Here is a 25,910-nt window from a genome sequence, read left to right as displayed (position 1 = left end):
CCTCAAGAAAAGAAAAGAAAAGAAACTATTGACATTAGAAAGAAAAAAATCTAAATAAAGAAATCTTAAAATCCAAAAATATCGAGGCTTATCTTGAAAAGTTAGTTTGAGCAATTTGAGAGTAACCAGCAATACTTGACAACAAACTAGAAGGAAATGGATCATTCTTATAGCCCGTTTTGATTGACTTAAAAAAAAAATTGTTTTTCATAAGAAATAACTTTTAAGCCAAAAAGCAATAAGTTGGGGTTGCCCAACTTACTGCTTTTGGTTTATTTTAAATAATTTTTAATTTATTTTAAGTACTTTTTAACTTTGTCAAACATTGAAAAAAACTAGAAAGAGTTTAAAAGTTGATTTGACCAACTTAAAAGTCAATCCAAACACCATCTTAATACATGTCTATATATCAATTTTGGGTGGTTAAGCACCCATTGACCTTGACAAAGAGTACGCATAATTATATTGAAATATTAAGGAAAGGGATATAATAAGTTAACAAGCACACACGTAACAAAAAGCTTTATGGGTGCTTTGGTCAAGAAATATGGCTGAAATATTGAAGAAAGTGGGCAACGGGAGTTCGTTTCTAACATCTATAATAATTCCTTTTTAATTTATAGGCACTTTTGTTCTTTCCATTAGCCACTATTATGATACTACTTATTTTTTTTTTTGCTGACTTTTTGTTTACCTTTTTCTTAAAACTATTTTTTTACTTTATCTAAATCACCATAAGAAAGAAAGAAAAAGAAAATCTACTTAAAAAAAGGAACTCCAAAGTTCGACCCCTTTTGAAGACCAACAGTTCATCCTGATCAATAGTACTTGTGTTATTCATAACAGTTTTACGTGTCCATATTAATACTATGAGTTTTCTTATTAATTTTTAAATGGTCGGGTTCAAATATATAGTTATGCACTTATATTGATAGTACTTTAAGTTAAAAAAAAAGTAAAGCAACCATGAATTCAAAATTTTAGATCTCTCAATTCTTAAATGAATTGCCCATCCCTTATTCAAGAACTGTACAATCTATGTCAATTGTCAAACTCCTCAACTAATCATCACATTTTTAAATAATATTGGGCCCATTCAAACTTAAGGTGCGAATATTGTAACTCTTACATAAATTTTTTGAAGGTAATGAATTGCTCAACCATACAAAAATTACTAGCTAGCAGAACCAAAGCTAGCTTGACCAAAAAGAAAAAAACTCTCCAATCCGCAATGAATTTCCTTGAATATTCTCCTCTTCTATTGATAATTTTTTGTTTCACTTATTTTATTACATGGTACCTCCGACATAGATGGACAAAAACATCTTCAGAACCAACAAATTGGCCATTCATCCGGATGTTACCAGCACTTATTATGAATCTTCATCGTATGCATGAATATACGACTGAGGTTCTTATAGAAGTTGGGGCCACTTATGAGTTCCAAGGTCCTATGTTTGCCAACTTGGACATGTTTTTTACTTGTGATCCTTCAAATATTCATCATATATTTAGTAAAAACTTCTCAAACTATCCAAAGGGACCCGAGTTTCGTAAAATGTTTGATATCTTGGGAAATGGGATCTTTAATGTTGATCATGAATTATGGGAGTTTCATAGGAAAACCACCTTGTCCATAATGAGCCATGCAAAGTTTCAAACTTTGTTAGAGAGGAACATGTGGTACACTGTCGAAAAAGGGCTTCGACCAATTCTTGATGCTTTTGCTGAGCAAGGTAAAACATTGGATTTACAAGACAAACTCAAAGGTTCACTTTTGATTCTATCACCAAGTTGTTACTTGATCATGATCCGAGAAGCTTGTCCATTGACTTACCTTTTTTGCCATATGAAAAGGCATTCGGCGATGCTCTTGATGCAGTTTTACACCGACATATAATGCCAGAATGTTGTTGGAAATTGCAAAAATGGCTTCAAATTGGTAAAGAGAAGAAGCTCACTCAAGCATGGGTGGCTTTGGATCAGTTCATATATCCTTGCATTTTACAAAAGCAAGAAGAGTTGATGAATAAAACCATCAAAGACGAGGACAGTTTCACATTTTTAACTGCCTATATTAGAATGTACAATTTATGGAACAAAGGAGATTTGGGTACTTTACAAAAATTTCTGAGGGACACTTTCTTGAATTTAATGCTTGCTGGGAGAGACACCACAAGTGCAGCTCTCACTTGGTTTTTCTGGCTCTTGGCTAAAAATCCCTCAGTCAAGACAAAGATTAGAGAAGAGATTCAGCAACAACTACATCTGAAAAAGGATGAAAACGTCAAGTTTTTCAACAAAGAAGAAACACGAAAATTGATCTATCTACATGCTGCCTTGTGCGAAACTCTTAGGCTCTTTCCATCAGTTTCTTTAGAGCACAAAGTCCCACTTGAACATGACATCCTTCCTAGCGGTCACCATGTCACTCCAAAAACGAGAATGATTCTACCATTCTATGCAATGGGGAGGATGGAGACTATATGGGGGAAAGATTGCTTAGAATTCAAACCTGAGAGATGGATCTCAGAACGAGGAGGAATTAAGCATGAGCCATCTTTCAAATTTACAGCATTTAATGCGGGTCCAAGGACTTGTTTAGGGAAAGAAATGGCATTTGTTCAGATGAAAATAGTGGCAGCCACCATCCTATATAATTATGATATCCAATTAGTGGAAGCTCAAAATAGCTCTCCCACTACTTCTATTATCATGCAAATGAAACATGGTCTGATGGTTAGGGTCGTCAAGAGGGCATAGCACATATATGCATGTGTTGGAATACTTATGAAGATGTGTTTTGCTTGATGGAATCAATCAACCACTTCAGTTGAATCATATTTTAGCTCTTTTAGAAAATCCCAATAAAGTTGTTTTCTTTCTTTACTGATCTTCGTAGAGGTTTGTTTTTTTTTCTCCAGCAATATGATTGAAGTTTGTTTAGCCTAAAACATGCCCACATTTAAGCTACAAGAACGGTAGAGTAGTTGTAAGCATTTATATTTTATTGGATTTAAATCCAATAAAATAATTTGGATTTACTTCGAATATATATATTATGGGCTAATATAATTGGATTAATTACTTAAGTCCAATAAATTCTGACTGGGCTAGCCCATTTAGTTGGGCTACAAGTGATGGGCCCATTTTATTAGGCCCAATATGCCATCTTCCTAGAGGCCAGTTTGGTGCCACGTGTCAAATGACGTGGCACGCCAAGTCAAACGAAAAAAGCTAATAGGATCATGACACGTGTCAAAATGACAAGGCATGCCAAGTCAAATTAAAAGGCCAATGAAACTGCGCCAGATGTGCAAGTGACATGTTCTGACCAATCAAATGTAGCCTTGTCACTCTTCAATCTGATTGGTCCGAAAGAGTTTGTTCTCATCACAACTCTTCCCTTCCACAACTATAAATAGGGGTCTTCGTAACTCAAAGAGCTTGTGGATCAAACACTACAAATTCCTCCACAAGTTTGAAGCTTCAAGCAATCAAGTTCAAGTTCAAGTTCAAGTTCAAGCTCAAGAACGAAGAACGAATCAACATTCAAGGAGTACGAGTTCAAATCCAAGTTCGTGCTAGCTGAATTCAAGATCATCTGGCAAGAAATATAGATTCAAGATCAAGCTCAAAGGCCCTTGAATTTATTTACCGTTGGAAAGAAGAATCAGAGGAATCATAGAGAATGTAACACGCATATTACTTGAAATCAAATAGTTAAAATGTTGCAATATTTTTCGGTCTTGATTTTATTTTCTCGACACAATTTATTGTATTCAGGAGTCAGGAACGGCTCTTCCATAAAGCAAGTAAAGCAACTGCTTTAAGCCCCACATTTGTGGGGACCCCGTTGTTTGCTACACCTAATAAGCTATGTATAAGTTTAAAAAAAGGTTATGTGAAGTGAAAAAAATTGATTTTTTTCTTTAACAAGTATAAAGAAGAAGGATTTACAACCGCTATGATTTCTGCTAAGAAAATTGCAGTTGAAATGAATATCGAACCTGAATTTCATAAGAAACGTGTAATATATAAGAAGTAACAATTTAATGAGAATGTTGATCATAAAATCTCAAAATCTTCGAAGAATCCTTTGGAGTTGATTACTATATACATAGTAGACAAGGCTATTTTTTTCACTTCAAAATAGATTTGAATAATTCGAAGCATATGAAGATATTTTTGGTTTTCTATTTAGCGGTAAAAATTAAGATCACTTGATGATGAAAATTTGAAGAAATATTCCCTTAATCTTGAATATTCCTTAAAGCATAATAATCAATTCGATATTGATGGTTTAGATTTATTTTCAAAATTAAAAATATTAAGAAAAATAGTACAATTAGAAGATAACAGTTTAATTTATACACTCGATCAAATAAAAAGATTTGATTTTTTTTTATCAATGCCTATATTGCTTATGGAATAATGTTAATAACTCCTGTTACCGTCGCTTAAGCGGAAAGAAGTTTTCAAAATTAAAATTGATAAAATCTTACCTAAGATCAATAATGTCTCAAGAAAGGTTAAATAGATTAGCTATATTGTCACTTAAGAAAGACTTAATAGGAGTTATTGACTATAAGAAAATTATTAATAACTTTGTATCTAAGAAACGCTAGAAAAATAGACTTCAAATAAATAAATAATTTTTTTTATATAAAAAAATGAAGGCCCCTTGTAAAGTTTGAAGCCACGAAAGCTCGTCGGACCGCCCCCGGAGTACCAATAGATTATTTTATTTTAGTCAAATGTTTGTACATGTTTCCTAATATGACTCGTCCCTTCAGTTATTGCTATAAAATATTGTCTTGATTTATAGTCATCTAGTTTTGGAAAGATGACCAATTAACTTGCTAAATTTATATACAGATTGAATTCTTTGACGCAGAGAAAGAAATATTATTGTATCTTCTATTATATATACTAGTTCACCTGTGGATCATGCACATTTAGGGGCTTTGTTTTTTCTTCTTCAGGCATCCAGTACTTGAAGTTTATTGATTCAACCACTTCGATTCGTGTAGTAAGTCATCTAAAAGGGATAAAGTGCTCTCTCCTCTAGCTACCAAGAGATCTCATTTTCCAGTGTGTAAATTCTAAATATACATTTTGTCGGTATGCTATTTCATTCGTGCACTCAAATTGTAGGCTCCATATGTACCATTTTTCGTCATTTGGTTCTCTGAGTAGCCCTGCGTCTCAGAACTGCTAGTGGTCCATATAATATTTAAAGTTCATAGAATTGGGACCTCCAATTAGACTATACTTATCATGAGCTATACTCTAGAAACTAGGATCGATGTCTGTGAAAACATTTTTTAAACTGAGTTTATATGCTTAAGGAATTATTATTCCTTCTTTTTTCGTATTCATTAGGCAGGTGGGAAAGCTAAATTAAAGAGGATATATATTTACGTTGAAGGGTAATAAACTATAAGGAGACAAAGTGATGAAACTTCCTTTACCATGGACTTCTGCCTGAATTGTATAATTTCTTTATTTTTAAATGATTTATGTAAAGGCAGTCAGGTGGTTTTGAAAGTAACCTCTCGTTATCTACTTCTTTTTATAATTTTTAAATATGCATATTTTATTAAAAAGAAACTTCTTTTTTTTGGGACTCTTTTTGCTATGTAAGGAGTACAAGTTCGTAATAGTGTAATTTCATACATTTATTTTAGGGATAATTAAATTTGCCCCTCTACCATTTGAAAAGGATCAGTTTTACCTTCCACTATACTATCGGTCCAACAATACTACTAACGTTATAAAAGTGGCACAAAACTGCATGTCGACCACGAATCATCTTCACCATGGCTAACATCATCCACTTGGCCTGACATTTGGGTGAGTTGGATGTCATATGACATGTCACCTGATCACCCTAACCTCATTTTATCCCTTTTGTTATGAACCCGAATTCATAACACAAAGTAAACGAGGGAAATGATAGGTTTAATTCATAAACTCAAAGAGTCAATCATTACAATAACAAAAATTAGAACTAAGAAAGAGATTCCAAGAAAAAGGATAGGGAGAGCCGAAGGAGAACAGAAAGAGATAGTCCAGAGGAAGAAGCCAGAAGAACGAGACGAGAGGGGAACAGAGTTCTCAACAATAGGCATAATCCCAAAATCACTACTTCTTACTCTTTTAATAGAATAGTTCTCGGGCTCACTACTCAACCCGGATCCCAAATTAGTCTGATCATATTGCTTGTTCTCGGCCCAATAGCTCTTCTCAACCCAATAGCTATTTGTGGGTTGATATCCTTATTGGGATGTGATTGATTCATAACAATACTCCCGTCCTTAATAAGAATCTTGTCTTTAAGGTTCAAGTCAAGAATAGTGATACTCACGAGCTCCCAACCAACTATATGAATACTAAGGCGTTCTTTGTGCCTAGAGGAAAATATAGGGTCCAGTACACCTTCAACAAACCAATCAAAACCTTGTCCTTTGTGGCTCACAGACATTAGCAATGTTATCAACTTGAGTGGCATCATAACCTGCCCTGCATATCGACACGATCTTACTTGACCTCTTCGCGAAGCAGTTAGCGGAGAGCGAAATGAGTGAACCAAGGCAAACTTTCGAGAAGCAAATCCCCATAAAAGCACCCCGTGTGATGTGATCAGCAACCCATCAATTTGCCTCAAACACCTTAGTATCCTTTCTGTAGTAACCTTTTGATCCATCAGGATATGTTCTGTTGAGTAATGGATAGCAAGGATGGTATTGTACAACACTTCTTTTGGAACAAGCCCTTTGTGAGCTATGTTTGTCAACACACACTCAACTTCATCATATTTTGTAAATTTCAGCGGAATAAGCATCATATACATGACAGTTCTTGATATTTTACCATTTAATCTCATTGCTTCCTTCAAAAAGGGTGGCTCGTCCAGATTATCATTCCTGCAAAGCCCATGAATGAGGGTAGTATAAGAGACAATAGGATGACATGTACTTGTAATTGCTCTTTACTCTCTGGTATTCTGTAGTTTCCACATAAAAGCCATGAGAAAGCTCTACTAGGTTTGAATCCTCATTGACCTTCTTCACACAAAGCTTATCAACCACCTCGACCACATACCTGGAAGCAATACGTGCACTAATGTGCCGAATGAATAAGGATGTTTGGCTAGCTCATTGTTCATCATTAGCACTAGGATGACGCTGCCCTATCTTGTTCATGGTTGAAGAACAACTATTCAAGTCTAGTGCAAATATAAAATGAATAAAATATCCAAGAGTATTACAGAAGATATGTGGGGAACTAAACGTTTGGTTTGAGGTGGCCGCAAGATTCTTCGGAGTCCGGAAATTCTCCATATGCATTGTGGAAACCAATGCACCACCAGTCCATGGATCGCAGTCCCCCAATCCGAAAGTTTTAACAACTTGTTCAACTAGGGATACTACAGGCTCTTTGCCACCACAAGGAAATGGATAAGCAAGTCGAATAGATCTCGCACTGGAAGGTGAGACTACCTACTCACTGCTATCAATAGAAAGCAGACATGATTCCATGATAACATCACCAAACACAGAAAGTTTGTCGTCCATCAAAATTGTCTTCTTAGTACTATAAGGTAAAGTAGCATAGCCATTTAGGAGTATGCAACTCAAAACTACAAGTCAAAAATCACATAATGATGGATGCTTAATTATTAACGCAAACTCTTCATCCCAGGCTGGTTTTTCATAACCAACAAACAAAATTTCGCTAGGAACATATCGCGCAATATTTGAAACCTTGCTAGCCATCATGAACTTCTTATCAAAAGAATTCCACAAACATGGACTCCTGTGAATGTGAAGCACTATGACATTTTCAAGTGGATGTGAGACTTCAGCAGGGCTCGCAACCTCTTTCGGCACTACATCATCTCCGCTAGTAAAAGGTACCAGAAAATTAGTTGCCTCATTAGTTGGAGAGACATAGTTCTTGTTAACGGTTCGTTTGGGATTTCCATCAAGATAAATGGCATCACAGGACACAATACCAAATTTAGCTTCACCAAATAGCTCCCAACAATACAACTTTGCAAATAAATAACTCCATCTTTTTCTAATTGCTTTAAATAATGTAGGTGCATATGATGGAGAACCTAAAGGAATATGCAGAAGAGATGCACACCGTGAAGCAATGATAAATTCCTGACCTGTGTCAAACCACTTGACCACATAACTAGAATTTGACAATGCAATATCCCTTGCATCCGTAGCCCAACTACTAGAGTGTTGTAACATTGAAAGTACTTGACTGGAAAATGCTAAGGTGTCTGCCAACGAGCAATTGATTCCAGTAGTTATCACGATCATATTTTTAACCTCATACTCCCGTGCAGCAAAAGACATAAGAAATGAAGTCGTATCAACAATTTGACTAGGCAACCGACATGTATCTTTTTGGAAATTTTCAGCAAGCACCATGTCTTCCTCTGAGTCGCCATAATCCAAATCAGAGTCATCGGTAAGTTCCTTGGAGCAGCAGTTATGCGGCATTTTGTCGAACACTTGGCCTTCTTCTATGAATTCCTCTTTCTCAGTCAATGATATATTACCAGCTTGGAGCTCCTGTAATATTTCCCTGTCATTAAGAGCTCCAACACCAATATGACTTCCACTAGAGACATTGTACGTGGAATTGACATTAATATGCTTTTCTGGTAACTCACTAGTTTCAGTTGCTGCTGCGTCATCTTGGGAGGTGTCCAGCATTTCCTCGAACACCTCATATCCCACGTTCATGTTGTTGTTGTTTGAGTGCTTAATCCAATACTGAGGCGAGGGTGAGGTGCTAATGTTGCACCATGATGGAATAGCCATAGCTCGTGCTAGAAAATCCTCCATTGGCTTGCGCTGCTGGTGAACGGCTAAGCACCCGCTAGGTGCTTCTCTAGTTCGGGTGCGAAAACGCAGCCTTAGTTTCTCCTTAAAATGATTCCAATCAAAAAATTTCTTATTTCGAAACAACCAATCAAACCAAGCAAGAGTTTCGCCATCAAGGTAGTGGTAAGGAAGAAGTAACCAGTCCTTTTCGGAGAAGCCAAGGTAGATAAAGTACAACTCTTCGCGAAAAATTCAACCCTATGGGTTTCCACCGATAAATCGATCTAATACAACTATTGTTATTGGAGTACGAATGATGAAAGCACCAATGTATGGACCCGAATTCACAACACAAAGTAAACTAGGGAAATGATAAGTTTAATTCATAAACTCAAAGAGTCAATCATTACAATAACAGATACTAGAACTAAGAAGGAGATTCAGAGAAGAAGGATAGAGAGAACCGAGGGAGAACAGAAAGAGATAGTCTAGAGGAAGAAGCCAGAAGAATGAGACGAGAGAGGAACACAGTTCTCAACAATAGGCATAATCCCAAAATAACTACTTCTACTCTTTTAATAGAATAGTTCTTGGGCTCACTACTCAACCCAAATCCCAAATTAGTTTGACCATATTGCTTGTTCTCGGCCCAATAGCTATTTGTGTGTCGATATTTTTATTGGGCTGTGGTTGATTCGTAACACCTTCTCTTCCACCGCATTACTCTCTTTTCACTACCCCATGACCTTTGTTTCCTTATCTCATTTCCCAATCTCTCTTCGAAATTAAAGCTTGAATTCAATTATATTTCGAATCATCTACTGTATGGCTGTCCAACGGGACAAGATGGGACGTGACATGACCAAATAAACGGGATGAGATGGGTCGACATTTAGCCTGGACGGTGGCAGGGCGGGCCTAAACGGGACGAAACGGTATGCCCATCCCATCTCGCTAACAAACGGGATGGGACGGTTCGCAGGCCTTAAGTGGGCCTTTTTGTTTAAAAAAGATTAATTATTTAAGCACTAAGTTTAGCAACGGCTAGTTTTTTAACAATCACTAAGTTTTTAAAGTTTGCTACGGCTAATTTTTTGACTTATTTAATAAACTTAAAACTTAATAAATTATATAAAAAAAACTAAGTAAAGAATTATGAAATATTAAAAAAAAAGACTTGTAATGAAATATTTTAGTAATTATAATAGAGTTGTAATTTATTTAATATAATTTCAAGCCATTAAGTAACTAAGTAAAAGTGTAAGACAATTCATAAAAATAATTTAAGGCTTAAAGCCTTTTATTTTATTAATAGAACTTTCAAATTTCACATACAAATATAATTCTTTTGAAAAGCACCTAATCTACGCAGCCGCCTTCTAGGAAGGGTTCTGTTTGAACTAGGCCTCGTAGTAGCCAATTACAAATTATAATACGTTTTTGCATGTTCCAGTGATGATCAACCCAATGACATATAACAGTTAAATAATCACAATCATTAGGACTACGACCTATATCAGATGTGATATACACTTTACAATCTAAGTGAATAAATACACAACGAATATACTGAAGATATCCAGTTTGAAATTTTAAACATCATTTCTAAGCGTGGTCTTAGGAAAACCTTGAAAAGCAGGATTATAAGTTTCTTGTATATAATGCACAAAAGCAGGATGAGAAGGAAAAGTAAAAGGTAAGCCACAGACAACCACCATTTTTGCTAAGTTTTTACGATCTCTATATTTGTTATAGGGGCGTAAAATAGTATCAGAAGTAGGGTCAAGCTGTTGTTGTAAAAAGTTAGAACCCCCGCCAGATCCACTAGGAGCACCAATACCAGTGCTAGGATCCGTAATTTTTTCGGCTTCTATTTGAGATTGCATCCATAAAGATTTGTGCTCCTTAAGTAAGTGCCTGGTCAAACCCCCTGTCCCACCACTTTTGGTATGTACAAATCGTTGCTTACATTTTTCACATATAACACATTCATTGACTTTATCATGTTTAAAAAAACTAAATACAAATGATGTTTTGGCACGTTCAACCTTACGCTTACCACTTACAAGAGGTACAAGGGGTAAAACTCCAGACCGAGATTGACTATGAGTTGGAGCTTGTGTTGCGGGACTAGTGGGCATTTCATCTAATTCTTCTTCCTCATTTTCTTCTTCCTCATTTTCTTCATTCTCATTTTCTTCGTCCTCAATAAAAATATTATTGTCAAATTGTCTTTGTAAAGTTTCATGATCTAGTTGTTCTCCGAAATTAATATTATAACATGCGAGGGGTTGGAAAAATAAAGTTTCATCAACATGAGTAATTTCATCTATATATTTTCTAATTCTAGGAGAAAGATTAGGATTAGGACTAGGATTAGGATTATTACTACTATCACCTTTACTACTTTTTTTAAACATGTCAAATATATTTTTAGGAGTCATAATTTAAATACGAAATTGGATTGAAAAAGATAACACAAAAATTAAACACACAAATGAAATACGAAAATAGAACACGTAAAGTAAACACAAAAATTAAGCACTAAAATGATACGCAAAAATTATATATTAAAATTAGGAGATGGAACGAGTGCACACGTGATTAAATATTGAAACTTGAAGAAATTGTCTAAAAAATTGCTCCAAATACTTGACGAATTAATTTGAAGCTTGAAAGTTGCTCCAAACAATTGCTCAAATACTTGAAACTTAGTTGATCACTTGATTGTGAGAAAATTGAGATAGAATGTAAGAGATTTGAGGGAGAATGATTGATTTTTGTAGGAAAAAATGAAGAAGGATGGGAGTATTTATAGTTCAAAATAGGGCCAAAGTATAATCTAATAAACTTAGAGTTTAATTAAAAGTATGGGGAGTATGGGTGTTTTGGGAGGGAGGGGGGCAAATATGGCCATTTATAGCCGTTGGGAACGGCTAAATTTGCAAACAAGGTCGTTTCCCAACGGCTCTATTTTAATAAAAAAAATTAAATAACATGCGGGACAGATGGGACAGGTGGGACGGGACGGGAAGGGACGAGACGGGATAAACGGGACGAAATGGGCAGCCCATCCCATCCCGTGTACCGTTTAATACGGGCCCATCCCATTTAAAATTAAGTTGGCCGGTCCCTTTGGACAGCCATAATCTACGGCCAACATATCTGGATTATAGTGCCCAAATGGCAGACATTATTGCAGAGATAGTAAGAGAAAATTTTGCACTTTAATTTTCAAGAATTCTTGCTTCTTATTTGTTTTTAATGTTTATTACAAATGGGAGAAGAGGTTCGTACTGGAATTTTCCTGCTTGCAGTAGCGAACAGGTCGAGTTCTGTTGGAGAAGTTTAAAACGAAGAAATCAGATTTTAATTTGGTGAACTTGTGAATGAAGCTTAAAACAAATTTAAGCTCATAGTGTATATGCAACGTTGACATTTTTTCGAAATTCTACCATAATAAATTATAAATTATTTCACAAAAAAATCATTACTACATTCATCAGTTTAATCTCGAAATTCTTCCCTTAAACCTTATTTAACTTTTCAAGTTAAAATTCATATACTAATTAAATAAATTAAATTACTGACAAATTAATTCATTAATTATTTTTGTAGACTTTCGCTTAACTTATTTCATGTGACGGATATAAAATTCACCTACATGGTTTACACATGAAAACTTATTGTCACCACCCGGAATCCCAACCTCGGGGTCATGATGGCCCCTAACATCCACCTGCCAGGCAAGACGACGTGAAATAAATAATTAACTAAATTTTAACATTTAAAAATAAAATAATGATACTCAACGAGAAATAAATGCCAAGTCTTACACATTGCTAATATAAACCACGTGATACTATCTACTCCCAGAAATTCGGAGTCACGAGTACACGAGCAACTAGAAGTCTACAAATATAGTCTGAAATAAATATAATTGTTCGAAAGAGATAAACAATAAAAGTGAGAAATGGAAGGGGACTTCAAGGTATACAAATACCAGTAGATCTACCTCGAGTTTCCGAATGAAAAATGATCTGAGCCGACACACCTCAAGCACCCTGGGACCAATACCAGTATCTGCACAAGGAGTGTAGAAGTATAGTATGAGTACAATCGACCCAATATACTCCGTAAACGTCAAGCCTAACCTCGATGAAATAGTGATAAGACTATGACAAGATACCTACATAAATAAACATGTACAAGTGTATATAAAGCAGCTGAATAACAAGAAGAATGATAAAATACTAGCTGGGAGGGGACATGCGAAAAGGGGAAGATATAATAAATACAACAAGTATGAAATCACGAAATAACATCTTTCAAATTAAGCAACAATATAACCAGGTAAATCACCAAAATCGAAAATCAATTAAATCAATGACATGAAAATGGCACGGCATCACCCTTCGTGCTTTTACTCTCGTCCTCACCATGCAATATCATGAATAAAATGGCACGCCATTACCCTTAGTACTTTTATTACCGTCCTTACCATGCAATAATATGAATGTAATAGCACGGACTCACCCTTCGTGCTTTTATTCTCAAATATCACCATATATAATAATGAATGCAAATGAGGTACGACAGCACCCTTCGTGCTTTTCTCTCTTCCTCACCAAGCAACAATATAAATTCGAATAATAAACAAGACGAAAAATAATTTTACTTAAATTTTCAAAATATTCAACATCCTTAAATAAACAATTAAAAAAAGTAATAGTCTAACCTAAGCATGGATAACATAATTAATGAAACAATATAATATAAAGAAAAAATTTCCACCCGCATGCTTTAAACCAATGATGACACATAAGTACTTCTCACCTCACATACACGTTGTCCTCACACATAAAATACATAGCAAATAGATCAATAAATCCTAATCCCTCAAGTCAAGGATAACCACGATACTTACCTCACTCCGCAATAAAATCAATGCTCAACCGTGACTTTTTCTCTAAAATTAGCCTCTAAACCAATCAAATCTAACCAAATATAATTCAAATAATTTAAAATAAGATTTAGAAACTACTCATGAGTGAAAAAGATTCAATCTTTAATGATTTTGGAAAAAGTTAACAAAAGTCAACCCGGGGCCCGCTTGGTCAAAATCCGAGATTCAAATCAAAACCCAATTATCCATTAACTCCATAGCATATTTATGTGATTAGTTTCGAAATATGACCTCAATTTGAGGTCCAAGTCTCAATTTCTCAAAACCCCCAATTTCTACCTAAATCCCTAATTTCTACCATGAAAAAGCATATATTAAAGGTTAAAATCAATGAGTGTTTATGAAAATGTAAGGAAACGAGTTAAAATTTACTAACATATGAAGTTGAGATGAAAAACCTCTTCACAATCGCCTCTAGGCCGAGCTCAAACTTGAAAATGGTGAGAAATTGGATAAATCCCGATTTTTGGACTGTTTTAATCAATGGCGTCAGGTATTCTTCGCGTTCGCGAAGGACCTGACGAGATCATGAATTAGTGGCGGCCAAAGGCTTTTGCGTTTGCTAGCCACTCTTCACATTCGCGAAGGCTTACTTCCCCCTTCCTTCACGTTCGCGATCTAACGAACGCGTTCACAAAGAGTAACTGACAAGCTCCCCCAGGTCTCTCCCTAACACTACGCATTCGCGAAGGGTAAACCCCCTAGTACTTTGTGTTTGCGACCATCTCCTAACATTCGCGCTGAAGGAATTCCTCCCCAGCCCAGATTTTCCTTCGCGATCGCGAAGCACATTACACCAGACACCAGCAGAATAGCTTAAAACTGCAACTCTAATATGCAATTTTGGTTGGGAGATCATTAGCACCGATATACCACTGTTCATAATATCACTATTCACAATACCCATGTTCGCAATACCAGTGTTCACAATACCAATGCCACCGTACTTTTAGCACGGAGTCCGATCACAACCCGATCGGCTAGGCCATCCATTAGGGACATCAACCACAATTACTCTCAATATCAATACCACCGTTTTCAACACGGAATCCGATCGACTAGGCCATCTCATTAGAGACATCAACCACAATTACTATCATTACCAATTTCTAACACAATCACCACCATATGTGCGGTATGGTGTCCGATCACGACCCGATCGGCTAGGCCATCTTATTTGAGACATCAACCTTTTTATATCAATCATCGCATTTCATAATACTTTCACATCTTTTCATTTCATTGACACTAGTTGCCATAATTATAAGATCATTCTTGGCATGTTGGCCATATTCAGTATTTCATGCTCACATTATCAATTTCAAATATCATCCTCATCATCAACAATAAACACAATTCAAATCAAAGTGTGTAGTACACATGTGAGCAATTTAGAGTCTAATGCACAGAGAGATACTTCACAAAATTTGGAATAATAGCCTTCATTTGAACTTGACATAAAGTCGAAACATTATTAATGCACAACCCATATTTTGACACATCCTCAATTGGTAACATAACATGAATAGAGCATTTGGGATGCTTGTTGAACATATATCTTTCAACTCAATCTTACTCGGAATAGCCAGTTTCATAATGAATCACTCGGGACTTACATAATTTACATGAATATCGTGGGATTCAATTCTAAGAGAAGAGTTTAGCCAACATACCTCACTTGAGCTTCCTTAAACTCTAAAACATTCCGGAATTCTTAGCAACTTCAATCTATTGTAGAAATATAACAAATTGAATCAAAATTTGGAAGATGATCATGGTTCTAGCTCACTTGAGCATTTTATCAAACACTAGATGTGCATAAGGTTTCAATGTCCTTTTTATGAAGGATTCCATCATCCCACAACCCAAGCTTTACCATTTTTAGCTCAACAATCTTCCTACACCCTTTGATAACACATGCATGTAAAATAAACAACTCTCATGCCTAAAAATTACCTTGATAGTTACCCATTTTCAGAAGATTTCGAAATTAGGGTTTAGGGTGTAGAATCTTACCTCTAGGACGAAGACCTAGTGAGTTTCCCTTCTCAATCTTCCAAAACTTGGGCAAGAATTGAAGAACAATTACTAGAGAACACCTTCTCACTCTAGGGCACCCTCTCTCACTCTAAAATGTCAGATTACCTCTCAAAATTGGCCCAAAACGTGTATTTAACGAAGTAGGGTCGGGTTTTAAAAACCCAAAAATGAAGCTCCGGAACAGGTTTTGCGGTCGCATATGCGACCGCATAATGGTTATGCGGACCGCATATCGGTCAAAATCTGCCTGTGTATGCGGTTACTATGCGGTCTGCATAACTGTTATGCGATCACATAATGCACCGCAAAACAGTTATGCGGTCGCATATGCGACCGCATAATTTCCCCGGACTGGCCCTTCTCCTGCTCACTTCTGCGGCCATTATGCGGCCCGCAAAGTGATTCTGCGGTCGCATAATGGACCACAGAATTACATTTTTCTGCCAAAATTTTTCCTTTTCATTCTCGTGCATTGTTCAACCCAAAAAGTCTGAGCCGCGGCGAGCAAGCTCGCCGCGAAGAATTTCTATAACCCTCAAACACGTAAGCCTAGTCCGGCACCATAAAATATTATTTTCTTTGCAAATTTTACCGGGCTTTACACTTAAGTTCTTCAAAAAAAAAATCGGGGTGTTACACTTTCACTAAATCGACAATAATTATAAAGTCACTAATGGCATTAAGCCTTATTACATTGAAATATACTCTAGTCTAGAAAGCAGTAAATAACAATATCTCCTAGTCTACCTTCTCCATGATTGGCTCTATTGACCCCATCAATCATGTTCCCAAGATCACGCATGTCCAATAGCAAGTAAACTTTTGCCAGCTTCCCTCCTCCATCATCGTCCATGCCTTGACAATCCCAAAGCCTCTTTCTCATCTTTCCCGCTAGTTCCATCAATCCTTGCTCTAGATACTCTAACCTCTCTGTCGACTTATTGACAATCTCCTTCCATTCTCTGATCGCCTCCATGTTTATTTTATGTTGCTCCAGATGCTTAGCTTCGGATTTGAACACCCTTTTGCATAGCCTCTTATACTTCACATGTGCCTCAGCCACCTCATCTATGATCCTATCTTTCATATTGACCTCTGGTTTGATGTCCCCAGCTATGTCGTCCTCCAACCACCAGAGAAAGTACTACATATGTCCGACGTGATACCTGTCTAGCTCAATAGTCTCTCCTTTCACGGTGATATTTTGGTTTCACAAGTGTTGGCTTCAAACTTGAATGGGATGACATCTCCTTTGAAATTTGCTTTATACTAAGCCATGTTGGAAACCCGAGGTATGACTTGTTTCCTACTAGCTTGCCTCATTACCCTTATAAGAGCGTAAGGATAGATGCCTCATAGCCCAATCAGTAAGTGAGTAGTTACTTTAGATCTGATGATGAACTCACTACTAGGAAACTATTCAAACATCCAATGCACTTACTCGTCTGTCAGATTGCTAAAAAAATGCACCCAGCCTACAACATTTCCAGGATTTGCAAACTTGTCTGGAATGAATATCATCTTCTTTGGATGGTGATTGGCTATGTAGTCATTCAGTGGCCTTCGTAGAAGCTCGTGGCGATAATCACCCCTTTGAAAGTGCTCTAGTAACCAAACTTGTAGTAAGAGATTACAACCCTCGAAGTGCCTGAATCCATGCTTGCACCAATCCATAGCTCGGTACATCTCAGCTAAGATCATCGGGATGATGGTGTATTTTTGACCCTAAATACCCTCCATTAAGTCCTGGCGACCATGGCTAAGCGAGTATGGATCCTTCCCCTTGTATTGGAAAGATCAACAGACCCAAGAAACAAACTATGAAGACATATACCCAGCGGTGCACCCATCCCAAAGAGGTAATGGCTAGCTCCTCATGATGAAGGCGATATGATTTGCTATGCCTATAATGCTCATATATAAATTCAAAAGGGATGTACGATTTCTTCAGACAGACCGGTTCGTCGTTTTTCTTATAACCCAATATTTTTAGAAAACCGCGTGGAGTGCGATTTTCTGGCACCAATAGTCCTGGACTATCCCATGGTAACTTGGCGAAACCCCCTATTTCTTCTAGGAGAGGAGTCATTTCTATATTGCCAAATTGAAAAACTGCTCTCTTCTCATCCCAGAATATGGTAGCGGCCTGATCAGTTCCCTATTTGGCTAAATGTTCAGAAAAGATGGCAGGTCACCCAATACTCTTCTCACATGATTTCTGTCACAAAGCGCAAGGTCATTCCACCATTCAATTAGTAGGGGAGGGATATTCTGGACCATTCCGAACTTGGGAATTTTGTGCTTCATTTTCTACAAACAAATAAAAGTTAGCACTTTCCCCTTTCAGGTTCGACTATTTACACAATAATGATCTGCATGCTAACACGTTTTTCTCCAACTAATGCACATAATATGATGGTGTACTTTGGGAAATCCTGTTGGACTTTGGACAAGGTTCATCTAAACGGGTTGTTGCGTCAATGACGTCTCAATCCATACTAGGTTTGGCATGATGCATGTACATTTCAAATCGGAGTATGATTTTTTAGAAAGGTCTAGACTGGTACTCTCAAGTGGACAAATTGAGAAGGAAGGCATGGGACCGTCGACTGCACTGCTGATTGACTAGTCTACCACAAATAAGTTTTTCCAGTTTAAAAGGGTGATTTCAGGAAAGCGCAGACACTCATCAAGCGTCGTTATGTTGATAATAATTACGAGTGGAGTATGATGTGGAGCATACATTATGCAAAATAGTAACATGTTGCCAAATATTTGCATGATAAAAGTGCAAAAAAATAGTAAATAATATGGTAAAGATGAATAGGAGGAGGAAAAGAAAAACGAAAGACAAAAGAGAGAAGTCAGTTTAACTTATGAAAATGTGCAAGAACGTAATGAAGCAGATAAGGAAATAGGGATGGGAGAGACAAGATATAGCATTCTTTGAAAGATGAAGGAAATGGAGATAGAGGACGTACATGTCATAGCAATAAAAAGGAAAGAGGGAGGGGATGTTCATGTCATTGCAATTTAGACAAAAAAGAAAATAAGGGAAAGGATGTGCATATCATACCAATTTAAACAAAAAAAGGAAAATAATGGAAGGGATGTACATGTCATCAAATAATCCATATAAGCCAACTTCGTTATGGTAAGAGCCTAAGTGTAAATCTCCAGTTGTCACACCCCGTTTTCTCGCGAAAGTGGGTTTTGACATGTGACAACTCTTTTAAAATAGGTATTAAAAGAGAAGAGTCGCAACCTAGCGATATTAGGGTGCATTAGGGAACCTATTTGCAAATAGCTCTGATTTGATTAGTCCATGTCACCAAAGATCCGGTAAGGGCTCAAATTACCTCAAAGAGAAGGTGTTAAGCACTCTTCGAGGTCCACAACTGTGGGTCCCGGCCGAAGTTTACGCTATGTGGATTATTAAGTTATGTGATCATATAAGTGAAGAAAGATGTTGAAGTTGAAGGTCCTATTGTAACATAAGCAAGTGTAAAGAAAACAACATGAGAATTAAACTACATAAATAATCAGTACAAGTCTTAGAGGACACAACTGTGTTGGTCTGTATTTAATGACTAAGGGTGAACGACAAGCATATAAAAGAAAGGGGGGTCCTAAGTTTTTTAGCCTAAAGGATCACCCCGTGCAATATAAATAATACTTTGCAACTCCCTTAAGGTAGGGGTTGCTCATATTATTCAATGGGAACAGACTATTAGTACTGTCATGACCCAAACTAACCCTATCGTGATGGCGCATATCGTGAAACTAGGCAAGCCAACTCATTTTTAAAACAAACCGATATTTTCATTTCAAAGATAATTTCAAGGCTATTTAACATAAAAACCTTCGTAAAGGAGTTCAAATCAAAAGAAAAGTGGGGAAAAGAAAAAGCCCGACATCGAAGTGTCACTAGTCATGAGAATCTACTACAATTTGTCTGACAATATCGAGACTAACATAGTCTGGAAAATAGCTAAATACAACTAAAGGAACATAAGAAGGAGAAGAGCAGGGCTGCGATCGCCAGGCAGCAACCTTGCTATCCCCGAGAAAATCTACAACCATAATAGTCAACAGCGCTACCGTGTCCAGCTACACCTCGATCTGCACACAAGGTGCAGGGAGTAACGTGAGTACACCAACTCAGTAAGTAACAACAGTAAATAAAGACTAAAAAGAAGTGACGAGCAATAATGCAAGTAAAGTTCATATCACAAAACAAAATTTAATAAATTACAGCATGCTTTACAAACCAGGGTTTGAATCAAATCGGCTCTTTTAAATCCAGTTCCAGTAAAATCATTTAAAGACATCTTTCAACAGTTTTCAAACAAAGGCTCAATACAAAGGTGAGCAAAAATAATGAAATCATAATCATCCCCTCGGGCAAACCTCACAATCACTCATATACAGCCCCTCGGGCAGACCTCACCATCACTCATACCTCCCAGTCACCCAGCACTCGGAACTTGGCACTCGCACTCAGTAGGTACCTGCGCTCACTGGGGGTGTGTACAGACTCCGGAGGGGCTCCTTCAGCCCAAGCGCTATATCAAGCCAATCATGGCATAAATCAAAGAGGCCCTCAACCTATATCAAACATGCTACGGCATGCAGCCTGATCCCATAAATATCATCACAAATCAAAGCCCTCGAAATCACTCAGTCATAAACCTCTCCAGCCTCTCGGGCTCTCATAAAACCAAGTATTCAGCCCAAACAACATTTATATGATGCATCAAAATAGAGTAATAGAGACCGAGTTATGCTGTAAGTATGTATAAACATGATTGAGTATAGATTTTTAATCAAAAACAATGAGAGGATAGCAAGAAAAGACCTCTAAGGGTCCAAACAACATTGACATAAGGCCTAAACATGGCATCCAGCTTGACTTACATAAATTCTTTCTAAAACACATAAGAATCATATAGTTTCAACAAAATATTCAACTTTACAGTTGATACGGGACGGACCAAGTCATAATCCCCAACGATGCACGCCCACACGCCCGTCACCTAGCATGTGCGCCACCTCCAAATAGTAAAATGATACTCAATTCTGGGGTTTCATACCCTCAGGACCAGATTTACAATCGTTACTCACCTCAATCCGAGCAAATCTCTACTCCGCAATGCCCTTTCCTCTCTAATCGGCCTCCAAACATCCTGAATCTAGCCACAAGCAATACAATACAATCAATATAGGTTAAAGGGATCAATTCCACAAGAAAAATACCAAATTATAGCAAAAATTTGAAATCGGCTCAAACCCGCCCCCCGGGCCCGCGTCTCGAAATCCTACAAAAGTTACAAAACCCGAAAGCCCATTCACTCACGAGTGTAGTCATACCAAATTTACTCAAATCCGACAATAAAATCCCCTTCAAAACCTCAAAATTCCATCTCAAGAACTCTTCCACTTTTCCCCTAATTTTTCACCCCAAATCACAATTTAGATGATAAAAATCAAGATATAATCATGAAATTTAACCAAAATCAAGTGAGAAACACTTACCCCAATCAACTCACTGAAAATCCCTTCAAAATTGCCTAAATCCATGGTCTCTAGCTCAAAATATGAAAAATGGGTTCAAACCCTCGATTTTGAAATTGAACACTGTTGCCCAGATATCCTTAATCGCGATCGCGGAAAAGGCCTCGCGATCGCGAAGAACAACTTCGCTCCCGCAGAAATTTACTCTACGCGAACGCGTAACACCTAACGCGAACGCGATGCACTAGCTGCTCACACCTACGTGATCGCAATTGTCCTCACGTGACCGCGAAGAGTAACACTCAAACGCCACTGCTGCCTCACTTCTTCTTCGCGAACGCGGCCCAGCCCACGTGTTTGCGGTGCACTACCTGATAACCTTACGCGATCGCGTCTTCGTCTTCGCGAACGTGAAGAGAAATTTGATCTGACCTCTCAGATGACCTACACAATCGCGAGATCTCCCTCGCGAACGCGATGAAGAAAAATGTCTGCAATAACACTAGAAAATCTGCCAACTCCCTAAGTCCAAAAATGACCAGTTGAGCATTCGAAATATGCCCAAGGCCCCCGGGACCTCAACCAAACATACCAACCAATCCTAAAACACCATACGAACTTAGTCGAACTTTCGAATAACTCAAAACAACATCAAAACACCAAATTACCCCCCGAATTCAAGCATAAGAACTTCTAAACTTCTGAATTCCACCAACGATGTCGAAACTTACCAAATCATGTCCGAATGACCTCAAATTTTGCACACGGGTCTGAAATGACACCACGAACCTACTCCAACTTCCGTAAATACAATCCAACTCCGATATCAAAATTTTCACTACCAGCCAAAATCGCCAAAATTCTACCTTTTACCAATTCAAGCCTAATTCTACCACTGACCTCCAAATCACATTTCGGACGCGTTTCTAAGTCCAAAATTACCTAACGGAGCTAACAAACCATCAAAATTCAAATCCGAGGTTGTTTACACATAAGTTAATGTCCGGTTAACTTTTCCCAACTTAAGCTTCTACTTTAGAGACTAAGTGTCTCAATCCACTCCGAAACCACCCCGGAACCAAACCAACTAACCCGATATATCATAATATAGTTGAAAAGAACAAAAGGAAGCAGAAATGGGGAAAACGGGTCTATAACTCTCGAAACGACCGGTCGGGTCATTATATCCTCCCCCTCTTAGACAATCATTCGTCCTCGAACGTGTTTAGAAATATACCTGGAGTCTCAAATAGGTGTGGATATTTGCTACGCATCTCCCGCTCGGTCTCCCAGGTGGCCTCCTCCACAGGCTGATCTCTTCATTGCACCTTCACCGAAGCTATGTCCTTTGACCTCAACTTCCGAACCTGCCGATCCAAAACGGCCACCGGCTCCACACCATACGTTATATCACCCTCCAACTGAACCGTGCTGAAGTCCAAAACATGGGATGGATCGCCAATATACCTCTGGAGAATGGAAATATGAAATGCTAGATGCACACTCGACAAGTTGGGTGGCAAGGCAAGCTTATAAGCCACCTCCCATATCCTCTGAAGCACCTCAAAAGGCCCAATGAACCAGGGGCTCAACTTGCCCCTCTTCCCAAATCTCATAACACCCTTCATGGGTGAAACCTTCAGTAAGACCTTCTCCCCAACCATGTAGGACACATGATGGACCTTCTTGTCCGCTTAGCTCTTCTGCCTAGACTGCGTCGTGCGAAGCCGCTCCTGAATCAATTTTACCTTATCTAATGCATCCTGGACCAAGTCTGTACCCAAGAGCCTAGCCTCACCCGGATCAAACCATCCTACTGGAGATCTACACCTCCTCCCATATAAAGCCTCGTACGGAGACATCTGAATGCTCGACTGGTAACTGTTGTTATATGCTCACGAGCGGCAAGAACTGGTCCCATGAACCCCCAAAGTCAATGACACAAGCACGCAACATGTCCTCCAATATCTGAATAGTGCGCTCGGACATCCCGTCCATTTGAGGGTGAAAAGTTGTGCTCAACTCAACCTAAGTACCTAACTCCCGCTCCACGGCCCTCCAAATCTACAACGTAAACTGAGTGCCCCTATCTGAAATGATGGAAATTGGGACACCATGCGGCCGAACAATCTCTCGGATGTAAATCTCAGCCAACCGCTCTGAAGAGTAAGTAGTGCCAACTAGAATGAAGTGCACTGACGTGGTCAACCTATCCACAATAACCCAAATAGCATCGAACTTCCTCGAAGTCCGTGGGAGGCCAACTATGAAGTCCATGGTGATCCGCTCCCACTTCCACTCTAGGATCTCTAACCTCTGAAGCAAGCCACCCGGTCTTTGATGTTCATACTTAACCTGCTGACAGTTGAGACACCGAGCCATAAACCCAACTATATCCTTCTTCATCTGCCTTCACTAATAGTGTTGTCTCAAATCCTGGTACATCTTCGCGGCACCCGGATGGATGGAATACCGCGAGTTGTGGGCATCCTCAAGAATCAACTCCCTGAGCCCATCTACATTAGGCACACATATCCAGCCATGCATCCTCAACACGCCGTCATCACCAATGGTCACATCACTGGCATCACCTCACTGAACCTTGTCCTGAAGAATGAGTAGATGGGGGTCATCATACTGACGCTCCTCGACACGATCATAAAGAGAAGACCTGGAGACCACACAAGCCAATATCCAACTCGGCTCCAAAATATCCAATCCGACAAGATGGCCCATTAAGGCCTGAACATCCAATGCCAAGGGTTTATCTGCTACTAGGAGATATGCTAAACTCCCCAAACTCTCCGCCCGACGACTCAAGGCATCGGCTACCACATTGGCCTTCCCCAGATGGTACAAAATAGTGATATCATAGTCCTTGAGAAGCTCTAACCATCTTCGCTGACGCAAATTAAGATCCTTATGCTTAAACATATATTGCAAACTCCGGTGATCAGTATAGATCTCACAATGAACCCAATACAAATAATGACGCCAAATCTTTAAGGCGTGAACAATAACTGCTAACTCAAGATCATGGATAGGATAGTTCTTCTCATGGGTCTTCAACTGGCGTGAGGCATAGGCAATCACCCTACCCTCCTGCATCAGAACACAACCAATACCTACCCTCGAGGCATCACAATACATGGTGTAAGAACCTGAAGCTGATGGCGTAACTAACACTGGAGTTGTGGTCAAAGTAGTCTTGAGCTTCTGAAAGCTCCCCTCACACTCATCCGACCACCTGAATGGAGCACCATTTTGGGTCAATCTGGTCAAGGGCGATGCAATAGATGAAAATCCTCCACAAGCGACGTTAATAGCCTGCCAAACCAAGGAAGCTCCTAATCTCTGTGGCTGAGGACGGTCTAGGCCAACTCTGAACCGCTTCTACCTTCTTCGGATCTAACTGAATACCCACAGTGGACACCACGTGCCCCAAGAATGCTACTGAATCGAGCCAAAACTCACACTTGGAGAACTTTGCGTAAAGCTTCTCCTCCCTCAAACTCTGTAATACAATCCTCAAGTGTTGGGCATGCTCCTCCTGGATACGAGAGTACGTCAGGATGTCATCAATGAATACAATAACGAATGAGTCCAAATAGAGCTGGAATACACTGTTCATCAGATGCATGAATGCTACTGATTGGTCAGCCCAAAAGACATCACCAAGAACTCAAAATAGCTATAACAAGTCCTGAAAGTTGTCTTAAGAATATCTGAATCCCGAATCGTCAGCTGGTGATACCCGGACCTCAAATCAATCTTGTAGAACACCCTCGCTCCCTGAAGCTGGTCAAATAAATCATCAATACGAGGCAAAGGATACTTGTTCTTGACTGTGACCTTGTTCAACTGCCTGTAATCAATGCACATCCTCATGAAACCATCCTTCTTCTTTACAAATAGAACCGGTGCACTCCAAGGTGACACACTAGGCCGAATAAACCCCTTATCAAGGAGTTCCTGAAGATGTTCCTTCAACTCCTTCAACTCCGTCGGTGCCATACGATACGGTGGAATAGAAATAGGTTGCGTGCCCGGCACCAAATTAATTCCAAAGTCAATATCCCTATCAGGCGGCATGCCCGGCAGGTCTGCAGGAAACACATCCGAAAAATCACGTACCACCGGAACAGAATCAATGGCAGGAGTCTCTACACTAACATCCTTCACAAAAGTCAAATAGGATAGACAACCCTTCTCAACCATCCGCTGAACCTTCAAATATGAGATCACCCTACTAGGTACATAGTCTACAAAACTGCTCCACTCTCCCGGCATCGCCAACGTCACACTCTTAGCGTGACAATCTAGAATAGCATGACAAGGAGATAACAAATTCATACCCAATATCACATCAAAGTCAACCATGCTGAGTAGCAAAAGGTCTACTCGGGTCTCCAGACCCCCAATAGTCACCACACATGACCGATGTACGCGGTCCACAATAATAGTATTGCCCACAGGAGTAGATACATGAATAGATGAAACTAAAGACTCATGGGGCATATCCAAAAAATGAGCGAAATACG

At 38.6% G+C, this 25,910-nt stretch overlaps 1 pseudogene; it reads left to right on the top strand.

The window, feature by feature from the left end:
- Positions 1-1,179: 1,179 nt before the first annotated feature.
- Positions 1,180-2,851, top strand: LOC107765411 (alkane hydroxylase MAH1-like; annotated as a pseudogene).
- The last annotated feature ends 23,059 nt before the right edge of the window (positions 2,852-25,910 follow it).

This window comes from Nicotiana tabacum, chromosome 4 (genome assembly GCF_000715075.1).
Source record: "Nicotiana tabacum cultivar K326 chromosome 4, ASM71507v2, whole genome shotgun sequence".
NCBI classification, from domain to species: domain Eukaryota; kingdom Viridiplantae; phylum Streptophyta; class Magnoliopsida; order Solanales; family Solanaceae; genus Nicotiana; species Nicotiana tabacum.
Note: the sequence above shows the minus strand (reverse complement) of the source record. Positions and strands in the feature narration are given on the sequence as shown.